We start from the raw sequence: 25,248 nt of genomic DNA, 5'->3' as shown, positions 1-25,248 counted from the left end.
TATATACAGCAGGACGTTCCGCCATTGTGTATTGGGTGCGTATAATAATAATTATTATACTATATATGTATAATATATTATAATGAGTGCATCTAAATCTAACGGACCGGTTATCAATTATATATAGGCCCTAATACGAATTGACGGGTGTCCGCTGCAGCTTCTGGCGACGACGCTGATCTCCGGTTGGAAAACTATAGTATAACTATCGTCGAACTCTATATCTTATTATTTTATTGCGTGCGGCCTTGTTCGTAAACGCACCACCCTACAGGAATAAGACTTTCACGATTGGAAAATTATGGTATGGGTATGCACGCACCTCGCACGTGTATTATTCATTAGTAAAGACACATAATATTATATTATGTAGATGGAGATAGTATATATTATGATCGATTAAAGATAAATCGTAAGACACGGGTCTCTATAATTTATATTAATACTATTATACATCATATTGGTCGAAAACTAGAAACGTTAATAATTGTTGCCAATAAGAGAACCTATATTATGTTATACCGCGAGATTTTATTATTTCTTTACCGATTCCAATTAGTTTTATATGTTATAATTATTATTATACCTCACGATCGATTCCGTATAAATCATAAAGTGTGGCGCGTTGTGAAACAGCTGCACCCGTGTTAGTATATAATATTATTGTGAAACCATATTATATACTATTATATGTTATGTATACAATACATAGGTATTGTATTATATTTAACGTCCACGGTGAATTTTTTGTGATCGATTTTTTTTTTATAATTTATTATATTTTACACAGTTGCAGTAAATTACTCGAGTGTGCAGATACCATACAAAACTATTTAGCAATTCATTAAGATACGATAAACAGTCAGACAAAAAATAACACTGGATTTTCAAGTTTGATTATTTAAATACACAAAAATGACTGCTTATAGGTAGGCATTAATGTATTTTCTATTAAAATGTCCTAGGCATATACGTATTGGTAACGCAAATCGTCCAATGCTGAATATAATTGATTCATGATTGTGACATTTCAACACATTTGACCGTATAAAACGAAATAGGTATATCTGTGACTATATTATATTATTTTAATAACTAATATAAAATGGGTAGTATTATATTATGTTATTCGTATGCTATTTAAAATACACACGTTTAAATTGATTTTGACACTGATTGTATAATATTTAAAACGTTATACTAGTGAAATTCGAATTCGACGATGGGTAAACTCCACTCTGCAGTAACCTTTAAAACGCGATTTAAAAATTATTGTCCATGCGTGTAACGTTAGTTAATATTTCTGTAAGTATTGTGTAATATTACTCGTCACGATGGCTGCAGTAAAAAAGTTATGGCGTTGAAGTTATTACGGTGGTTTACTTAAATTACGGTTGTTAAAGTAGCGCATAATTTGGCGATATTTGTACATAAACGAAAGTAATGTGTGCATTAGCTAAGTTTAGCTACGTCTATATTTATGTACCTACATATAATATGTAATATATATTATAGATATCTGCAGCTACTTTTACTCATATTTAGCTTAGTATACCTATTATATTAATCAAAATCTTTACTTTATGACGTTACGCGTTGACACGTGTGGCCCGACGCCCGAGGACCGGAGGAAAATATATCCTAGGTACAAATTTAATAGTGTTTAAAGTGCAACAAAACAGGTTTTAGACGATTTTAGTATTTTACTATTGTCAGCTATTATATATGTATATCTGCATGCGTATTATATTTTGCGAAGGCGTTCATTGACAACCGGAAACCGGCCGATTTAACTGGATTTTCTTTTTGGTTTTATACGAAAAAACCAAACTTTTTGATATTTAAGTTTCAAAAAATATTAAGGATTATATTTTTTATTCCGCGCACGTGCAATGCGCCTATCGTCCAGTCCGCGGGCACGTAAATTAACTTGTGCCTACCTACCTTGTTCTGTTTAATACTTTATATAGCTATTTATCTATCAATATTCTCGAAAATTATTGTAAACATATTTAGTAGATAGGTATGAAGATAATACTCTTTAAGTTAACTAAAAATACGTTTTATTTTGTATACACAAACTATTGATTTAACTTATATTAAAGTCTATAATATTGTTTCATTTAATACCTTATAATCTCAAAAATTATTATTATCATATTAAGCGCAGAGATGATAATACTCTTAAACCAGAATTTAAACTTCAATAGTTACCTTAAATAAATTTTATTTTTATGTAAAAACCATATACCTATTACATGACGTATACCCAACCATGTTACCCATGTATTACCCACCTATTACCAACATATTATAGACTTAATAACAAAATTGCATAATATCTAATTATATATTATATTTAAATGGTTAACTATAATATATTGTATGTTCCTTCCTTCAAAAAAATATTCAACTAATATTTTTAAATACTAGCTACTATTGAGTGGCATCATGTCATGGTCTTCATTGTATTAAATATTTTTATACATTTATTATCGCACTTAAGAATATATAATATTATGTAATGTTAAACGGAAATCTGAAATGAAAAATTAACTTAAACAATATTACAAATTTGTTCTTGTTATAGTTATTACCTACTTGTTATAAATTATATTGTAATTTTGTTAAAACGCATTGTATTACAATATTGACATGTAAAAACGCCTAAGGAGGTACCTACCTTGATTTGCCATACTATAGATGACGAATGATGATGGTTCATAATAATAGTAATATATTAATATCTTGAAAAGATTATTTTCCTCGATAAAAATCGGTCAATGTTAAAAAATTGCCAATAGGCCAAGGTATTTATAAACACGTATAAGTATATAACACGCGCGTATTACTCTCCGGCATTATCTTATGACCGCAATAAGTATAGGTATCTGGTATGTAATATTAACTTATAAAGATACACTTTTTAAACTAGTTTAAGATTTGATATGATTTCATGAGATATGAATCTGAATATGTAATTTAAAAATTCTAGTGAACTGTAAACTAAACGCATAATTTTCGTTGGGTATTAATGTATTATCATTTACATACCTTCTACTTTCTAGCTTGTTGTAATCTATAGTGAACAACAATAAAACTTAAACATTTTAGTAAATATTATCCACAGTGTGTCGAATAACGTTTGTAATTTTGTTTCATTCAATCGTGTGCCAAAATTCAGTTTAGCTTTAGATGTTTAAGTTTACCACTTCGAAATTCGGTCATTTGAATCTATTAATATTATTCATTGTGTCAGTGCATGACGAGTGAAATAAAATCGGTGCAACTTGTTATATGTCGATAACACAGTTAGATAAAATCATCCAAAATGGACGTCTTTCATGTTCAGCTTTATATGACATCCACAAAACGACCTTGGATTTTTAATAACGATATCGCTATTATAATATGTATATCAGATATTTCACCATGCTTATTTTATAAATATATTTTTTTAAATTGTGTAACGTGCTATGAATTTGATTGGTAAATTGTATGTTAGGTTAGGTTAGGTTGTATTTTCTACTATAGTCTTACTCAAACTTCCATTTGTTACCCTTACACTCACGTTAAAGTAAGAAGTAGGTAAGTATATAGTTAGTCACACCATATTTAATGAGATATTACAGTTATTAATTATTATAACTAGTATTGATTTTAAAAAATGTATTTGATACTTATTTATTTTTAAGATTTTAGGTAATTAACAGCGTGCATACTTGCTTATACAAACAAGAACTGCAATTAATAATAGGTATATGTTAATCTACTGTCAATTAATTATCTACATTAATCATTCATTTATAATTGAAAAGTTGAGCGTGTGCTTGAATTAAAAATGTAATACTTTTTTACCGTTACTGGAAATTACTAAATCAGGAATAAGAAAAGAAAAAAATATACATAATTAGGTATATAATATTATATATTATATAGTACCTACTAATATAAAAATATAAACATACTCCAGTATCAATAAATATTAGAGTGTTTTACAAAAATGAGCAATACTAGTTTGAATTAGTTGAAGCGCATGAGTTCGTAAACGTCTTGCCCAACTCACTATTATTGTACGATTTTAAAATTAATATCTGATAATTAATGATAATGTCATTATTATAAGCTGTCAATGTATATTATAGTCAACATTTTTACTGGACATCGACGATAACGATTAAAAATCTTATGGTTATTGTTCACGAAATTATTGAAATAAAAATGGTCTTAGGCTGGGGCTATACACGGCGTATTCCACCGCGTTTCGAACGCCACGTATTCCGCAGTGTTTTCCGCAGCGTTTTCCGTCGAGTTAAAAACGCATTGGTTTTAAATCGGAGCAGCTATACGTAAACGCCGGTAAAAATGCCGGTCGGTATGCGTTTTTAATTCGACGGAAAACGCTGCGGAATACGCCGTGTATAGCCCCAGCCTTATATGTACCCACCTACCTAACAATCGGATTTCCATACACATTATTATACTTACCTACTTACATACCTACTTACTTATAACACAGCGAGTAAAATATTATACACTTTTCCATTCGAGATGCAATAATCAATAATGCAATAAATGTTCTCGGGTATCGAATTGACGAGGTGTGCCTATGTATATGTACATTCTATATACTTCACACTTTGATATAACATAATATAATGTAGAACTCGCCCAGGCCGTTGCGACTCCCCAACACTCATCCGAATAATTGGATGCGTGAATCCAACAGTTGAACAGTATAATAATATTATTTTAATGTTTATTTATTCGATTTCAAAAATATACCAATCTATTATAAATTATTAGTAACCCACATTATTGTAACTTTTTTGTATTTTCAAACTTTAATAGCTTTTTTATAAGTGATACAAACCGTCAAAGTGTTCCTCTTTTTACGGTTACAATAATTTGGTTACATACAGGTAACTGCAGTAGCCATCTCGGTTCTTTATTACGGGAATCGTAATTCTAATATTATAATATAATTTCGTAATTTATACGCAGCGACCAACAATTATATTGGTATATACTGATACCAATAAGCCATAGGGAGCCTGCACTTGTATACATATATTATGATACTTTTAATAAGTAAATATTTTACTCACGGCGCATTCCGTGGACGGCTCATCGGAGGGTGTCTCCGACAAAATGACTATCCGTCGATGATTAATCGGCATGCCGTGACTATATAAGATATTATGTACCTATCTATATACCGGCGTGTGTACCCGAAACGGTATCGCTAATTGCTTCGAGGCCTCGAAGTCCGTGTCGGCGCACCGGATTGGGCGTCGTTAATAATAATATTTATATATATATATATATATATATTTTCATGCTATATACTAATATATTACAAAGTCGACGAAAATCTGATAGCACCGATGGGCGTTTTGGCGGTCTCTTCCCACGTGGTGCGCATTCTTACGATTTGAACGCATCGTGTGCAGCGCATGGCGTACCTACCGCTTTTGTGTGCATACCTACAGATTTGGATTTAAGTCAATAACAATAATATAACGACGCACAAAATATACGTTTCATACTTTCATACATAATTTATATAGACAATGGTGTAGCGCTAGAATTGTCGAACAATGTTTTACAAACTATTAATATGACATTATAGGTTCGTATAGGTACACTGGTACAATACAGGGGCGGATCCAGAAATGTATCACAGGGAGCACAAAATTGTCTTTATACTTATGTTTAAGCTGCCTAAATTGTTACATACATACATACCTAATAAGTAAAAGCAATAAATTATATTGCGCCTGGTACAATACAATAATTAAACGCGTCGATTAGGTTTTGTTTCTCCTCAATTTTTTCACTAAATTATTTATAAATATACAATTATTAATTAACTATTTAAAGTTGATTATTTTTATTTAACTAAACTGCTTTAAGTTATTCATTAACTTGTCTAACCTTGGCCTTTTCTATATAGTTTTTTAAAGGCTAAATTTTGTTGTAAAAAATGTATCATCATTCTTATTTATAGTACTTTTAAATTAAAATAAATTCACGATCGTTGAAATATGTTCAAAATATTATGAAATTGATAATTGTTTCACTAGAATTTTTTCATTATAATATGTCATTTCCTATATTTTACAGATAATTAAATAAAATATTTTAATAATGTTATTATGTCAGTACCTAATTATACGCTTAATGAATTTAAATTTAAATTTAAAAGTATTGGGTAAACTCCTTGCATTTAAACATTTTGTTCCTAATACCATATGACATAATATTTAATTTTATTCCATAGGTACCTATTGCATATTATATTAAAGTAAAAAATAAAATATATTTTGTTTAAAACCTAACCTAGGTAACCATAATAATTCCTATTATGCTAAAAAGATTAAAGATATACATTTAAGAATAGAACTAATAATTTTTAACCAAAAATAATTGTACAGGCATTTTTAAATGTTATATGTAAAAATTATTTGCACTCTAAAAATATATTTAAACATAATAATTCACATTTTATGTTATAAACATAGAGATTAATTTCATACTTCTAAAATGTAGATACACGTTGATAGTTGATACTTTATTGTATATTATAATTCTAAACTGCTGCAGTAGTTATAACTTATTCAATATTTTAAATTGTTAAAACGGTACACGATTTTATTACAAATTACAATTACAGCGATCATATTTTTTGTAGGAGTACATCATTGGGTGCGAACAAATTAATTCCTCTAATTATGTTTGATGCACAGTAATGTAATCCGATTTTTAGCATATTAACGCCCAGCATGAAGGTGTGGCCTGCAAAAGGTATTCAAATTACAATTCGATTCAAATCTAAACCGAACGAGTTAATGACACATAAATCAAGATCAGTCTGATAAAATAACGTGTTATTTATTATTATATTAACCGTCGTTTAAAAATAATCCTGAAATATTGATTAATAATGTCGAAACAAAAATTTGAACATCGCATATGATATTATATTCGTACGATGAAGTGCGATTTGAATAATATATACATATTATATACTGCTTACATGATGCAGTAAAGCATTACGTTGGCAAATTATTATACAGCAGAAGTGTACTTTAAGAATTACGCTCATCATAATATTATAATATATTTTACGAATGCAGTTTTTAACGCAATTATTGGCTGGTGTCTGCAAGATATGTACCTCATCGTATATAGTATTATTATGTGTACGAATACGCATTATAAACGAGGTATAAATGGTGGAAAAAATCTCCTACATGTCTGCGAATAATACATGTCTGATACCCGTTTCAACCGGATAAGGATTTTTTTTTTTTGGCAAATCGTGGTTGACATCATACTATCTGGTTTTTTTTTCTCGTTGTTACAATACAAATATTTGGTCGTCCAAATGTATAACAATAATAATATATTGTACTTAGTAGTGTTGGTCAATACTATATATTATATTCGTGACAGGATTATTAAAGCGGACGGTCGATTAGGTACTTGTATTTTATTTATTATACGTTTAACCGGGGCAGACGGACACATAATATTAATATATAAAGGCTTACAGTCGAATCGAAAAACGAAATTTTTTTTTATCTCGATACGAATGTTATTAGGACATAAACGATAATATACGTATAGGTAGTAGGTACGTATGGTAGTGCTGCAATAAAAACAGGTAGCTAAATTTATATAGGTACTTACGCGTATATGTAATAATAATAATAATAATAAAATACTTAATATTATTATTATATTATATCTGTCTTGATTATATTATCAACCGTATATATACAAAATTATATTATATATTTCAAGTCGTATATTATAATAATAATATGTAATAATTATTATGCACGTTATTATTTCAAACGGTGCGCCCTGGCCACCGTTCGCGTAATAACAATTATTATAATAAACGAATAGCTATTATGATCTGTGGCCACGGGGCGAACGATTGCGCGCTGGTTTTAAAATGTATATATACCGTTCGCTCGCCCTGTGCAGTCCGTAAGATAGGTATATACATCATAATAATATAATTATTATATACCTGCTCCCACTTCCCTCTCCATCATGGAATCGTATTCAAAATCATACATATACTTAGGTAGGTACCTACGTACAAGAGACATATGTGTGCGCATATGCACATAATATAACATATTTTTGGTGTTGACCCAGATCGAGAACGGAATAATAATGATTTCTCCGCGCGCGTTAAAAGTGAAAACCAGTCGCGGATAACTTACTATACGTTAGAAAAAAATTTAATTCGGTTTTTTTTTCTCCTAAGCTCGTCTGTCGACGATTTTTTTTACGGGACGCAAGCGAATTCCACACCGAGACCACTTTCACACAACTTCGCGACGACAGAGACGCAGTCGTTATTATCTCCACGTCGGGTACATAAGTACAAGCATATACAGACATATTAATATTATTACAATGTTATGGCGTTTAGCGAATTCCTCGACGCCGCCATCGCTGTACCAGTGATATAAAACGAGTAAGGTACTAAGGTACATACGACTGTCAAGGTCAACTATCGCTGACTTTCCCCCTACGGTCCGAGTATATATTATAAGTTCAACGGGGTTAATCCGTGATTGCGATTTATATCTCCGGACGATAACAACAATATTGTTATTGTGTTCGTTCGCGACGAGAAATCCCCACGATATACATGCGATGGTTGTTATTAAAGCCCATAGGGGTTTTTTAAAGTTACAGGTTAAGAAATTAAAATAATAATTGTACGTTAAATAATGATTATAACAACGAGTGAATTTGATTACAGAAAATACATGTTTGCGGTAAAGGTAGGTAGGTACTATAACAAGAATTTTGTTACCGTAGATGATAGCGAGCTAAGATATAATAAGAGGTGGAATCTATATACAGTGCCGTAATATATAGAAACCACTGACGAGAGGATTTGGACGATCTTTGGAGTCTTCTCGCGGACGCGATGACGATTTGCATTCACATTAGTACATTACCTATATATTGTGGATTTATGCGTGGCTATTATTTTCTTGATACGGATTACGCGTATAGTTATAGATCGCGAGGGATGAGTATGTCATGTGAGATGTGTCATGTGAAACGAGACTTGAAAAATAGTCTCAGTTATAATATTTATTTTCGACGTACATAGACTGGATGCCTGGTTATATAAGCTACCTGATAAAAAATGGAAATTTAGGTGGACATTTTAGGGACATTTTTTTACCGAAGGTAAGGATATTCAAGGGAAAACACACTCCTACAGCCGCATTTTAAGTCTGTATAACGAATATGAATCCCTCGATCCGCACAGAATCTGACAAGCAATGTACGATGACGATTGCCGCCGTCGTTGACTTTCCCTCTTTGCGATCCGTCCGCGTGTAAGTTCAACGAGGTTAATCCGTGATTGCGATTATATTATATTTTATGTACTTATGTGCACCGACTTTAATAGTTTCAATAATAATAATATTGTTATTGCTCGTTTGCAATGAGAAATTGCAGCGATATAGGATTTTATATAAATGTCGTTGTTTATCGTTAAAAAAATAAATAAAAATGAAAAAAATTACTACAATAACAACGACTATAATAGTTACAACACATGTGCTTTTACATAGATGACACGACCGTACTTTCACCCTAAATTATGGTTCGCAGTTGTTGACTGACCAGCGGAAAATTAATTAATGAAAGAACTTTTGTCGAATAGTTAACTATAGGTAGGTACCTATGTATAAATATTAAGTACGCACATATAAACTAAACTCACGCACCTGAATATTACATATTTACACGGATTCATTTTATTCGTTTCGACCGCTGACGTCAGAACCGCGTTTTCGTTTTTATTACTGAGTCACGAGTCAGAGTCCCAGTGGCGGGAATAGGGAGGTGGCTGAGTGGGCTGAAGCTCCACCCTTAGATAACATTTAAAAAACCCTACTTTCATTTATCATGGCTAATATAAAAAAAATGTGTAGTCCTATAACCGTCTAATAACATACGAATCAGTTATATGTCTACACTATTTTATACGTTTATACCTATATAATGATTTATAACTTCTAAAACTATACGATTAATTAATTTATATTGATATACCTACTACGCTATTATAAATTATTTCTAATACATATTTTTTTATCTAGCCCTCTTTTTATCTATTTTATAGACACATCCCAGATAAAAGTCCAATTTTAATTATAAGTACCCTTAATATTCCTATTATTAATTACCTACAACTTTATATTATTATTCTTACCGTCTGATTCACCGGGATAAATTTGCACGCGTAATATTGTGCAAAACTTTTCGTCTTAGAACTATGTGTATAGCCAATGTGCCGTATATGTAGATCTGTGTACAAATAATTAACTAGATTATTCTCGTTAAACGAGAAGGATTGGTCGTACTACGTTGCTGCAAGGTATTACGCGATCGCTACAGATCAAAAAGGTATTTCTACGTTGCATTAATATTTTATTATTATGTAATATGACGTACCTACTACGTTAAGTATATTTTATTTAGCCAACAAAACTGTTTATATTGTCGTCGTACTAATTTCTCTGTTATACTATTTGGTCGGTAATTATTAGCTTTGGATTAATGTTTCTAACAGATAATATTTAAAATATAACCTTGTCATTTCGGTGATTAGAGGGGATATCACGTTGAAACACATAAATACTTGTTAGTAATGAAATTAACTCTTTTTTTCTCCTTTGTTATAGCTTAAGACCAGTGCTACGGATTGGTATGCGTTTTAATTTTCAATAATAATTGATAGAATTGTATAGGAATCACCTGTTGTAATAGACATGCACACGGCACATATAGTTATACCCCAAAATCCATGCCAAAATCAATAAATCCATGTAAACACTGTTTTTTCAACAGCTGTAATCTAGAACAGCTCTGCACAATAACCATTAATAGGAATGTATGCCATTAAATTTAAATTTTTAAAGTTTACTGTCGAGAAACTGCATTTAAATATATTGATATGTGACGGCCTCACAGAGATGCTCAGAGACGGCTCACACTCTATAGTATAATTCTCACCCTTATTAATTTAATATTCACGGTACCCAGTGAGTCACGACGTCAATGTCATGACCAAAAACTAGTGTAGATTTCAAGGGCACATGGTCGTGTGTAAAATAACATAATAGTAGTCGTCTGCATTGGACCGCAACACTTCCCCGTCGATGCACCGCGTATTACGCCATCGGATGCACTCGGCTATTATATATAATAAATAAATATATTACGTACCTATATAGTATAATACATTATAATAATGTGGTGTGGTGCATATCCGTCCGTGGACAATATTATGTCGTTCGGATTAATTGTATAATATGTTTTCGGCAATACCAATAATTTCCAAATGCGCCAGACATATCCAGAATATTAATACATGTCACGTACGATATATTGTTAGAATTCCAAATTTCGGGGGTGAACATTTTGTTTGCCCGTCTACGAAATATCTAAGTAATACTCGCGTATTATTAACGTTAGTGATTTTTAAGGTTACGGCCATGTATAGAAGTGTCCCCCGGCACGAGAGTCGTTCGTCCATATACGGACAAACAAGGTAAAATCTGTTGGTGCCTGGTGGACAGTATCGAATGACTCATTCGCTCATCGCAGCAGTGGTTTACGCTGAATACACTTTTTCATATAATAGATATATTTCTGTTTTCATCATGTGCGTAATTTACTTAGGAACTTATCTGATTTCATAACACTCTTTCGATATATGTGTGTGTGTGTGTGTGTGTGTGTGTGTGTGTGTGTGTGTGTGTGTGTGTGTGTGTGGCGTTTTCACTCTATAATCTATATAATAGGCGAATCTACGGGTTTATTTTCATTTAAAAAAAGTATTTGTAAGTATATAGGGGCTATCGACAAGATTATGAACTATGATCAGTGAAAATTAAAATTAAAATTACAAATTATTATTCTTTGAAACATAAAAAAAAACCATTGACTATGCCGAACATGATATTATTTTGTAATTATAATTGAATTGTAGACATGTATACAATTTCCAAATTTTATGGGTTTATTGTTCTCATTAATTAAATTCTTATAAATTCATACTTCATCACGGCTCTTAATGAATATTGCCTTAGGAAACACTCATAATTTTTTTTTAAAATATTTTATATTGTTCTCTAGAATTATTTCATAACCTCCTCGTTTCAAGGATTCTCAAATAAAAGCAATACCCACGTCCCATGTCTTATAGACATGTATATCAAACGCTGCTTCTATATCAAAAACAATAAGACTGAGGTCAACAGTTAAAAAACTTATGCTCTATTTTCCATAATTGAATATGGTGTATTCTTACTTTAGCAGTAATAAAAGTAGTAATAATTCATTCCACTCAACAATTATTTGGTTTTAATTTTCCATTAATAATAAAAAGTCATAAGATTTTAACTATCGCTTCACCAAAAAAATTTGTAACCCCCGTGATATTCGAAAAATGTCAATCACTCGTATTAAAATGTATAATTATAATTTTTATATCAATCAATAATAATACTATTGTAAATGAAAGCACTGTTTTATTAGTTTTCAGATTAATACCTATATCGTACAATACGGTCTACATAATCATTTTGGTCTTATGTGATTAAAGTCATAATAATATCTGTAATGTCCACAATATATTATGTTTATAGTCTGTCAATTAGCGTAGAGTGTAGACCTATTATGTTACGTAGTAAACAATTCTATTCAGCCCTGTTAACTTTTTTGGGATTTTCAAGGTTAACGCCAAAATCAGCTCGAATCTGCAAATCAGCCTCGGAACGGCATTGTTATAACCCAGTTAAAATATGTATGTATATATAACTTGTTTGTTAAAAGCAGGTAGGAAGCTGCGCGGATACAAACGGAAACGATGGTGTACAATATATAGGCAAAAGTCGCCGCCTTCGACAAGGACGCGCGGCGAGACTTCAATATTAAAAAAAAAATCAAATAATGTAACGAATCGCAGAGCCTACGCGTTGTGCTAAGCTGGTACCTTATAATAACATGATTATAATGTATATTACAATTAAATTTAATAGACTCATCTGAAAAAGGCTTCCGAGTCGAACAAAATTCCGCGGGCGTTGCCGAGCCTCCGGGGATGGGCACTTTATGTTTGTGGTTTTGTAACATAATCACCTGAAATCAATGTGTCAAGGGCACACGATAGGCACTTATATATGTGCGGTGTATCAGGTGTCCGTTCACGTGTTATTGTTTACATTATTGTTATTATCACGAATATTATTATTTATTACCGCCTTTGTTAAAGGAGAATTGAATATAGTATTATGGTCTCGATATCTAATTAAATCAACTCGATAGTCGATTGTGTCCAGCAGCACGCATTACACCGGGGTCAAATACAGCAATGAACAAGAGTCACCACTCGACGACCGCTGCTGTAAAGCTGATACACAAAGGTATGCCTGCCAAATAATATGCATAACAATCTTTCGCTAACAGGTCTAGCTACAATGGAAATTTTTACGTTTATTTACTATTTATAAATATGTATAAGTAATATGAAGATAGGTAAACGAAGACTAGATCCATAATAATATGAAAGTATATAAACTATAAAGCAAACATTTTTTTCTGTCACGAACTCACGAATATTGTGCGATAACCATCTACCGCACGCAGACGTCTATAATTTTAGATCCAGTAGCCCCCACACGTCAACTTTTTATAATATTTCTAAATTGATAATAAAATCAGATATTAGCTGTTTGGACACAGTAAATCTTTATTATTTTTTCACGATTAAGTACTCGGAAACCCGGTAAATACATAATATTACTGTATAGTTTGTTTATATAATATATATTTATAATTTAATAGCGCTGCTCAACCATTATCCTCGATTTAGGGGACCATATTCAACATATATAATATATATAGGTATACATAATACATATACATATATGTATATGGAATAGACTAAATACCGGTAATGAAGACAACTATATTATTTTATATAACTTAGAAATATTGCAATACAATTTTGCTGCCTTAAAGTTTAAACATATCGTTAATTATCGTAAATACATAATATAACCCTAGGTAACTAAACGTATATGTATGAAAACAAATGACATAATATAATCTTCAGTACCTAAATTGTAATTTTCTATAATTGATTCAAATTTAACGTTTCAGTAAGTAATCATTCTCCGTATAAAAATCAAGATCTTTCAAAACCAACAACAAAGTGTTATTTTTACACCCCAATGATGTCTATTGTCGCCATCAATTTGGTTAAAACAAATTAGAGCACATAGGTTCTCTTATTAGGGTCGTGAAACCGTCTATGTAAGCATATATAAGTTAGATTATTAAATAGGTAGATAATACGTTTATTGTTGTCATCTACCATCATCACGATAAGCATAATATACAACGCACTGTTTACATTCAACAGAAGAGATGACGAACCGTACAACGGCGCCCCAAACGCGTAGTCGGTATATTATATTGAATATTAATATAATATTATATACATGCGTATATATATATACGCATGTATATACGATAAATGTAATCTTTGCAGGTCGTCGTCGTCGTGTGTGTACACGTTTTTGTGAATTATTATTATTATTATTGAACATTAGTACATATACACAATGAATTATATAGGTATATACACTTCAAGGATCTCGTCGTGATGAGATATTTCTTTATATTTGTTGTTTGAAAAGTGCTACAGCACGGGCTGAGTGGCTGACGACGGTCGTTCGGGATCGGTATTTTTTAGCATTCACATAATATAATGTATATTATTATGTATATTATATTATATTATTTTATACGTTTCGTAGACGCATAAATGTACACAGTTTTGTCTCCGTCCCAACGTTTAATGTCCGTGAAAATGACGACAGCTGTATGAAATTAGTATATCTAACTAAAATATGTGCGTTCATTTTACTCTTCCACCTGCAGTAAAAATGTCTCACACATATTCCGCGTGACTACCTACTCGGACTTGATTAAAAGTCTGCGCGCGTAAACCATTCGGTGGTGACGCTCGCCGTCTCGTACGCGATCGATTAAACAATATAATACGTGATGTATTATTATTATTATTATTATTATTATTATATAGACGCGTACTCGCGAACGACAGCGTTTTATATGTGTATATAAATATTGTTTTCACTATATAGTAGCGAGCGAACGATGTAAACATTTGAAAACAAACTGACGAGTTTGACGTGCTATAAAATTACGCGAACAATAGGTATATATACGAACGACACCCGCCTTCTATTCTATTGGTTATTACTTATTACACCCGTATATATCTATACGACTATACGTATAAAGTGTTGATGGCCGCCGCAAAGCTCATCACCGAAAGACCGGGAACTATAATATTACATTATTACTTGTTTTGAACGAGTTTTCGCACTGTTGGGATTATGATGTTTAACGCCAACCGCAACGCAGACAATGATGATGCAAAACGACCACCGTAGTCACTTCTGTTAAACCATTATTTTTACATCGCCGCGAACAGTCGAAACATGCGCTGCACCTGTTCATAATAATAATATCGTATATTGGTTCTGTACGCGTCTCCATCACATTTAGAATATTATGATGTCACACCGTAATCAGATGACGAACATCCGACTTAGTCATCGTTGCATCCGTCATACTTCAAATTCTCCAGTTCCAGGAACTCGCGGTTTAGTACTTTGATATGCGGAGGCACGGCATGGGTATATATAAAGACAATATTCTGACATATTCTGGATTTGTGATGTAGGTTTACATATTAATATTATGCGATTCGATGGCAAGCTTACTCAATTTAGACGAACGTAAAGCCTAGAATATTACCTATCATCCCAACATAATAATATTATGTTGTGCTATACATAAATATATATTATAGGTACACACCTAGCCCACGATATAATATATACATAGTATACTATAGACAGTATATAAAACCGGAGAATATGAATTCGCTTATTTTCTGCAACAGACGCAGACGTCGCAGATTTCTATTTCGAAAGTATTTATTTTTTTTGCGCGTGCACGGCCATACAGCTATAGTATAGTCCCGTGTGCAGCATTAATTCGGTACCTACTACCTACATGCAAAAAAATCATCAGACTCTCGGTTCTTGTACACTTGCGCTGTGTCTATATATTTTCATAACCCCCACGTACGTCTGCCGACACCTTACGCCCAAATACAACCACCTCGCCATTCCGTGTATTATTGTAAACCAGAAAACTACTATTTATCTTTGACCGGAGGGAAAAGTGCTTCGTCAAAACGAGTGTGTGTGTGTATGTGTGTAATGTGTATGTGTATGATATAGGTACCATATATAGTAGGTACCTATACTTACTAGTAACTACGATGTATTATTGCGAACTTAAAAAAACGGCAGAATATTACTACATATTTGTATAAGTACTATATTCAGCTAGGTAGTAGGTAGATATATATATATCAGCAAGCGTGAACATTTTTTTCGAAATTAACATAATACATCAAACTATAGCTGTATAGCCGAAACACGGAAATCGAACAATCCGACATTTCTCAAATTAATGAATGGTGAAACTTAAACCTCGCTTACAACGTCTCTGAGAATTTCTATATACTGACCTGTTTCTAATACGCATTACGCATGTACCTATTCCTCCAATATTGACTCTAATGAGATATGATAAAATGTATTAGATACTATTCTGATTTAATTTAAAAAATGTAAATGAGATATGATAAAATGTATGAAAATACTTGAAAGGATTTGTAAGTTTTAATATCTTGAAAAATTCATTATAATATACTTGAAAGGATTTTAAGTTTTAATATCTTGAAAAATTCATTATAATAAACATATTATGTCATTTAACAGAGTACCTACCTAATAAACATTTTTTTTGCAAAACCATTCAAATACAAAAGTAACTTAAGAAAGCAATTTGTTTTCTAACTTTAAATTTATTCACAGAGGAAAATGAAGATCAGCAAAACAATTATTAGTAATATCAACTATCACGATGGAATATCTACAAAATAATCTTTAAGCCCCACATAGATTGTAGATATACTCAAGTATAAAATATGATCGAACTCCATTTGATCATAATTTACATGTTGAATATTAAATATTAAATATACCAATTTATATTCTACCATATAATATTATAATTATAATAAATTATATATATATGTATAGTGAGAATGTGAAAATGCATATAAGAATATATGATATAAAATCCTTACAATAATTAAATTTACAATTTATTTAATATTATAAAAAGGAATTTATTGATTGATTAATGACTCTACTAGTTATAATATAGGTAGTATATCAGCACATATCAAAGTGCAATATTTTTTGTACACATACTATATAGCGTATCCGTGTACTTATCTTTTTAACCATCAAAATTAAGTTATTTTGTAAAAAATATAAATTACGAATATATTTATCTAGTTATTAATAATTGTAAAATATGTATTTATTTCCCTAGTAGATACTATTAGGTCCCTAGTAGGTAATAGGTATAGTATTGATAGTTTCGTTCTGATTTTATTTTGATACATTTCACATAAATTAAGTTATAACTTATATGATTTAAACAGGAAAAATCTAAATTACATTATTATGGCAGATTGTAATATCGTGTTTACTTTAAAATATGTACAGGATGGATACTAGCAAATTAATATTTCAGAAATATTTCTGATATATTGTACAGATAGGCATATAGTGCGTTATAATACATATTTTAAAGGTAAATCGAAATATTTTTAAGTCAAAGCTAATACGTATTGTCGTATTGAACGTTTACTGGTTACACAATGAATAGTCTCATTTGTAAACTCAGACATATGAAAGTCGCATTTTAATAATTCAGTTTGATTCAATAGAAAATGTATTTAATATTTCTATATTTTCACTACACAATTAATATTAAGAAATAGAAACCGTTAAAAGAGCTAAATTTTTTTCAATTAAAGGTACTGCAAAACTTGTTGATATTATTAAATTTTACCTTAATCAGTCGCGTTTTATACCAACTGTCATAGCACGATCTGTGATTACTAAAACGCGTATTTGTGGCTGCGGAACCTAACCCGTGGATCAATCCCAAAACAATAGGTGTCCACGGACACCAACAAAAATAAATTATGAATTGTGAATTCCAATGTCCACGAGGTGTGATTCAATGTTATAATTAGTTATTAAATTATATAACTGTAGGATTTATTACCATTTATATACTTTATAGACACCTATTGCGCGGCACGTCTTATTTTTATTATGACACGCGTTCGTTAATTATTATAACGACCACGTCCCCATAATATTATATTATTATTGAATATAAATTACAACATATTTTGCTCAACTTCGACTCGTATATATTATAATATGTGCACGTACGGTTGGCCAATACCACCATTTTAAAATATAATTTTTGGATTTCTCACCTTGTTTTTTTAGTTTTTTCTGTCTTGTGCAGTACGCTATCGATGCCTGCAGCAGAGCTGTTGCTGCTGCAGTGGAGATTAACGCGACCAGGCACTGGACCGTTTACGGCATTAAGTCAACCCCGTAAGTCCTTTTTCACGACGACGAAAACGTTAAAACGGTTATAAAATATACAATAACACGACGTATAGTCTTGTCGATGGCGGAATTAAAAAAAAAAAATAGGAAAATCGACGTGATCAACGCGTGCGCCGGTTTTTGGAGGGAACGCGTGACTGACACTCTGACAAAACTTCGTACCGGCGGTGACCGGTCCCGGTGGTCGTGGGTCCACGGTAAAAAGCGGCGAGTCGACGAGGCGGAGACATCTAGCGGTGTTCGTAGGCAAACCGGTCCGTTCGCGGCCTACACGCTACCGCGGTTGCGTTGACGCACGGCGTGCATCACACTTGCAACCAAACTCTCTGTGGGGAACGGAAGAATTAATGACGACATTAATAAACAAACGAGTATAATATTGTACGTTTAATGGAATGAATTAATAAAACACAGCGTGTACTTTAGAAGTTTAGAATATAATTAATAAATACAATAATATTAAAGGTCAAAGCATATATTATGTAAGGTATAATATTATTAGTATTGTTATAGGACCTATGTAACATAAAATGTCATGCACAAATGCACAGATACTACTTATACATTATAATATTACCTATGTACCATTACAAACATACAAAAATTTAACAATCGAAAAAACAAAAATAGTTATAGCTGGATTAATATTTGGAATAAGATTATCAGGTGGAAAACAACATAAATGTCTTACTTAAAAAAAAATGTCGGACTTAAATTTCAAACCTAATCAAATCAAAATAACAAAAACTAAACGACAGAGGATGAATAATACATGGATAATAAATAAAGTGGAATTTTTAAAGGATCAACGGGTGATTATATTTTGTGGTTATGCTATAATAGTGCGCAGTTAAAATAGTTCCTAATATCAATCGTATTCATTATTTATGACCAACGAGGTTTTTTCCTCGAAGGCCCACGAAATTGACATCTGGTGCAACTGCAGTGGCGTCATTTAAAGTTTTTAATAGAGGGGGTCAAAAGTTTTGAACTGCCCAAATGGGTACCTTAAAAAAAACCGGTTTCAAGCACATATTAGTATATTATATTAATTTTCCTTCTTAAAACGCATACTTATTACGTACTTACATACATACCAACTTTCAGGCACGTCTACACATAAATATATTCCAATTATTAATTAGTAATTTATTAAAATATACTATATTATAAGCATGTTTTTGCGCTAATATAATTTAATAATGGTTAATCGAAAACCACTAGGCACCGGTTCCTTTTGAAACCAGACAAATGTCTATCTTGCCTCCCCCAAATGACGTCATTGTGGTGTAGCCCTGGCCAAAATCCGCCACTCCCTGAAAACGTTTCAACATAATCCCGAGCTTATCTCCAAATATTATCGTTGGGTTCCAACCACTCGATTTACATAATTATGCTGATACTAAATATTTTAGTGGTTTTTCGCGGTCGATTGGTGACGAGATAATATTGTCATTCCGGCAAAATCGTTGTTATTGCTTGCGATGCAGTTAAAATACTAATGTATTTATAGATTGTAAAAAAATTGTAATTAGGTCGGAACTCGTCATGTTATAGGTAAGGTAATAAGGTATGCCTATAAGATTTCCGCGATAAAGTATATTAAACTAACTATAGAATGTACCAGTACCAGTAATACCACACTATTCGAATTTAGAGTAGTGCTTCTGGCCTTTAAAAATTTAGTTGGGTATAACAGTTAAGAAGACTTTAGCGTTTCACGTCGTGTTAAAATATCTTAAATACACATTCGGTGTTAATGGTATTCTGCTATAGCGATTATCGTTGCATTCTCTGCTATAATATCAATGATATATAAATCGCGACCTCAACATAACTTGAATTAAATTACGTTTTCGTAACATGCAAGTATATACCTAAATAGTTATTTAGTTTTATTATCACAAATTCTTGTAAAAAAGCCATGATACATAGAATATTGTATAACTAAAATACTCTAAATAACTATTTATATAGTATGAATGACTAAGCATGCTCAGTCCGGTTCTCGTTTGAAAAATAGAAGTTTGTATCACTACACGTCTACACTCTACAAGACATTTTTTAAATAGTATAAAAGTAATCTCAAGGATTAAAAAATATCGTCTTTAAGTGTATTTAAAAATTCCAAAATCAGAATTTGAATAATTGCATAACTGGAAAAAAAGGGTATAAGCACGCTGCACGCGTAATGATAAATTATATTTTCTACAGTAGGTATTGAAACTAGCTTGCTTGTGAACTGAAATAACGTTTCACTCCGCACAGAATCTCAATAATAATCCTATTAAATATTAATTATTAATAAAGATATTATGTATATTTATTATTTACACAGTTTTTTAGCTGCAGTATGTACACGACACAACGACTTTCATCACATTGTTGTTGTATAATTTAATTTTCCCTTTTTTAGAATTGATCGTAAAAATATTTTATCATCAAATCCAGAAAATATGCATACACTATAATATATATTATGTTACTATATTAATATATATATTATATATACATCATATAAAATCCAAATACCACTGACTCACTCATCGCTGTAACTCAAAAACTACACAACGTACGAACTTGAAATTTGGAATAGAGGTTCTTCTCATATTTTCAATTATAAATATTCACCGCCAATACGTATTGTGCTGCACGGCACTAAGAATTGTTCCGAGAAGTTTATCGATAAAAATAATATCATGCATCGTGTGTACACCAATACTCCAATAATTATATTTTAAACGATAAAATAACCTCCCAAAAAATATTAATATATACATATTAAATACTCCTAAAAGTCCGAAATGATCAACTATTACTTCAATACTATTTTAGGTACACTGTATACAATTTTTTTTTAACTACAAAGCTGTACTAATATATAGGCTATATATTTTATCTCTCATATTGCTGTTTCCGCAATCTACCGTAGATTGCCTACCTGATAATATACTGTTCGCATAACCATAAGCGAAACTCATGGGCAACGCCACGTGCGATGGATAAAAATTAAATAGGTATAATATGATTTTGCTTCCATACTTATGCAGAGCAAATTACACCCAAAAGGAGTTAATTAATCACAATTGTTTCCTCGGTTATTCAGCTAGTATACTATATAGGTAAATAGGTATATATTATTATATACTAAAAAAAATATAGATAAATCACTTAAATCATGAGATATTAACTATGGAGTAATTAGTTATTATTATTTTTATGTAAACACAATTAACTTAATTAATATATTTAAGGTGACATATTTTGTGTAATGCGAGTACCTATGTGTATTATTAATTATATCTTATTTGTTTTTCTACTCATTACCTGTAATAAATCATAATAATTAATAAAGTGATCAGTTTTGGTATACATATTGGTTATACAAGCGCGTATACAGCTATTATTAATACTTAATTATTCGACATTAGTTGTTTACTTGTTTATTTAATGCTGCTATTATTTACAATTTACCTCCTACGGATTAATATGAAATTACGTCACTGGCTTAATATTATAGTTAATAGGTACATGTTCTGTTAAAAAGCCTCAATAACTAAATACGATAATTAGAAAAATAAAAAAATAATTTATATTATGATTAACCTCTCGAATTCTATACGAGCAAATCAAATTTTAAATCAATACCTGATATGTAACCGTTTATAATCTAATGATAAAACAAATTGGTTGCGCGCAGAATGCATAATATTACAATATACATATGCATAATATTATAGTGTATAGATCGATATTACGCGTACGTGAAAAGTAATTTTTTTCTTATTTTGGCCAGCTACGTAATAGTACGTATAGAGTAATTATTATGTGATTTAGAAAACGAATGAACTCATTTTTATTTCGGTTAATACATAATAGTAATGTGTGCGAATGTATGTGAAAGAATATAAGGAACTTTATTCAGTTAGTATAATATCCTTGACTCAATTTTTACGAAAAAAGCGCACTAAAATGGTTTTAATTTTAATATTTGACTAGGAAATATTAAGCGAATAGCTATACGCCTATACTATTAAAGTAGTTATTAAACACACATATTTTTTTAATATTATTATGTATAGATAGAAATATTGAATTAAAAGTGAATTTTATATGTTATAACTTATACCTAACTAGTTTGGTTGAGAACTATCGATATTCAAAAAGTCAATACCTAGGTATGTAATTTACTTTTATCATTCATATCTAACCAATACATATACATTTATGATTTATGTTATTTATGTATATTTACTCATTGTGTACGTGTAATACCCATGGATTATAGTAAATAATAAGATAATAACTCAAATATTAGCTAAAATCTTTTTTATGTTGATAAAATACGATAAATTAAATCAAGTAAGGAAAACACAATTTGCAAGCCAGCAAACTTCCCGGTTTTCATATGTAAATCCATATAATTTATGAGTCTAAAATTAAATAGAATCAGTATTTGATTAATTTTATATATTTCGTAATGTTTTAATCAAATTCAAAATAATCAAATTTAAATTACAATATACCAGTAATTAGTATAAGTACTTAAAGTCATAAATAGTTAAACATCGCGATTACCTGATAAAACTGTTATTACTATATGCATTTGCATATAGGTAGATATACACAATTATATACGAGAATATTTTTAATTGATAATTTGATGTCATTGATTATAAATTCAAGTATTTATTATAGTCATTAGATAGTCAACGATAGTACGTTAATACAATATGTCAATATATCAAATTCTAGGAAATTTATATTTTCCAACATTCTTCAGAAAAAAAAAATAATAAAACTAATAAAATGTTTGCTAGGTATATGTTACATTGTTACATTCACGCAGTCACACTATTACCTATATCATATATATAAATATATTAATATATATGTATAATAAAAAGGTATATACCTTAATCGGATAAACTATATAACCTTCTTAGTCTATAATGGTTATGTTGGACATTTTTTTAGAGAGGAAATTATTAAGATTCAGTTATCCTTCACGCTACTTATAATGTCATTGATTTGAATATTGATGGATTATAAATTTATATATTAGTTATTATTAGCTATATGCCTATATATAATTATATTTATATTCCGTGCTTTGTGCATTTTATTAGGTTATCCAACAGATGTTATGTAAATATCAATATTGGCAATAGTTTCAACGTCTATAATTTTTTTTCTTTCTATTTTTTACCATCATAAGATCTCGGTAATATATGGTATTATACTATAGGTATGCATGTACAATATAATTTATAATATAGTCACAGGTTAGCTGATTGTGAAATTAACCTTTAAGGTAACATTTTTGAACTAAAAAAAAAGGCGGGTAAGTCGTGGATGTCGCTCTGCTGTACAGTAGGTTACAAGTGGGTTACTGTAATGGATGGAATTAAATTTGAATCCAATGATATTATATCATTGTATACGAAAACCGATTCTGAACGGAGATGATTTGTCAGTCTAGGATATATTATTTTTAAAGAAAAACTTATGGAGAACCTTGTACCAAATTTTAAAAACTTAGTTATAAAAGAAAAAATTTTTACGATTTTTCAACCACTAAATTACTTGCAAATTTTCGCAATTTTGACATATTTCGTATAAATTTGAACTTTAAATGCTTATAAATAAAAATTGTGACAATGTATTCCTTTTATTTTGCAACTGCTATTGTAAAAATATGTTAGGAGCCTTGTATTAAATTTCCAAATCTTAGAATTAAAAAGAAAAACTTTTATGAATTTCTGTCTAAGATAATTTGAACATTGCCGTAATTTTTACGTATTTAGTCAAAATTTGAACTTTAAATGCTTATAAAAAAAAAATCGTGACTATATATTTCTTTTATTTTTCAATTGCTATTGTAAAAATATATTATGAGCCTTGTATTAAATTTTGAAATCTTAGATATAAAAGGAAAATTTTTTATGAATTTCTAGCATAAAATAATTTACGAATTTTCGTGATTTTTACATAATATGTTGTCAAAATTTGAACTTTAAATGCTTATAAATAAAAATTGTGACAATGTATTCCTTTTATTTTGCAACTGCTATTGTAAAAATATGTTAGGAGCCTTGTATTAAATTTCCAAATCTTAGAATTAAAAAGAAAAACTTTTATGAATTTCTGTTTAAGATTATTTGAACATTGCCGTAATTTTTACGTATTTAGTCAAAATTTGAACTTTAAATGCTTATAAAAAAAAATTTTGCCTATGTATTTTTATAATTTTTGAATGGGAGTTAGAACAACATATGTGGACCCTTCTATTAAATTTTCAAGTATTTTGTCCCAGCTAATTTTTTTTTATCAACATTTATAAAAAAAAAATCAAAAAAAATCGATTATTTCAATTGCCTATAAATAGATTAAAAATTAGTGAAATATTTTGAAAATAAAACTATATAAAGAAAAATGTTCAATTTAAACAAACTGGTAAAAATTTTCAAGTGTCTACGACTCATACTTTTTGAATAATAAACAAATAATCAAAAATCGTTTTGAGGCTAAACCGTTAATTTAATGCCGGTTATTGTAAAAAATTTAAATTTTCAAA

The 25,248-nt window shown here is 30.3% G+C and overlaps 1 protein-coding gene across 2 annotated transcripts in view; it reads right to left on the bottom strand.

Annotated features, from left to right (window-relative positions):
- The window catches only part of LOC100163234, a 61,127-nt gene extending 42,303 nt beyond the window's left edge, over window positions 1–18,824 (bottom strand). Inside the window, exon 1 of one of the 2 annotated variants that reach the window (XM_001945004.5) lies at window positions 18,533–18,824. The gene's annotated coding sequence lies outside the window, so the exon portion shown is untranslated. Of the gene's footprint in view, window positions 1–15,452; window positions 15,526–18,532 lie in introns of those variants that run through there. The other variant, XM_008183710.3, reaches the window with a different exon arrangement.
- Window positions 18,825–25,248: the final 6,424 nt, after the last annotated feature.

The sequence above is a fragment of the Acyrthosiphon pisum genome, chromosome A1 (genome assembly GCF_005508785.2).
Source record: "Acyrthosiphon pisum isolate AL4f chromosome A1, pea_aphid_22Mar2018_4r6ur, whole genome shotgun sequence".
Classification (NCBI taxonomy): domain Eukaryota; kingdom Metazoa; phylum Arthropoda; class Insecta; order Hemiptera; family Aphididae; genus Acyrthosiphon; species Acyrthosiphon pisum.
The sequence above is the reverse complement of the archived record's forward strand: the minus strand, read 5'-3'. Positions and strand labels throughout refer to the sequence as shown.